Genomic DNA, 733 nt, shown 5'->3' on the forward strand with positions numbered 1-733 from the left:
GGAACCAGAACCTCCGCAGATGGAACGGGAGCAAGAGGAACCAAAACATCAACAGATCACAGAGGAAGAGAAGCAACTCTGCATCAGTCAAGATGAAGAGCAGCTTGTGCTGAAACAAGAGACTGATGACATTTTGGTGAACAAACAGAAAGGCACAGCTGAGACTTCAAAAAAAAAAAAGCACAAGAAAGCGCACCCAAACCAAAAACGATATTCTTGTAAAATTTGTGACAAAAACTTTTCTCGAAATTATTCCTTGACAACACACATGACAACTCACACGCCTGAGAAACCCTTCACATGTGCAGCTTGTGGAAAAACTTTCCATCAAATCGGCACTTTAAACAGACACATGAAAACACACTCGGGTGAGAGACCTTACACGTGCACAACCTGTGGAAAAAGCTTTGTAACTAAATCTCATTCACTTGTTCACATGATAATTCACACTGGTGAGAAGCCTTTCTCTTGTGAGACCTGTGGAAAAAGTTTCCGGAGGAAACCTGACATGGTTAGGCACAAGAGAATTCACACAGGTGAGAAGCCTTTCTCATGCGAGATCTGTGGAAAAAGTTTCCCGAGGAAAAATGACTTGGTTAGGCACAAGACAGTTCACACTGGTGAGAAGCCTTTCTCTTGTGAGACCTGTACAAAAAGTTTCCGGAGCAAACCTGACTTAGTTAGGCACAAGACAGTTCACACCGGTGAGAAGCCTTTCTCTTGTGAGACCTGT

General features: G+C 43.2%; 1 pseudogene; it reads left to right on the top strand.

Moving 5' to 3' along the window:
• Window positions 1–6: 6 nt before the first annotated feature.
• LOC103460549 (gastrula zinc finger protein XlCGF8.2DB-like) overlaps window positions 7–733 on the top strand; it is a 2,151-nt pseudogene continuing 1,424 nt past the window's right edge.

This window comes from Poecilia reticulata, unplaced genomic scaffold (assembly GCF_000633615.1).
Source record: "Poecilia reticulata strain Guanapo unplaced genomic scaffold, Guppy_female_1.0+MT scaffold_255, whole genome shotgun sequence".
NCBI classification, from domain to species: Eukaryota; Metazoa; Chordata; class Actinopteri; order Cyprinodontiformes; family Poeciliidae; genus Poecilia; species Poecilia reticulata.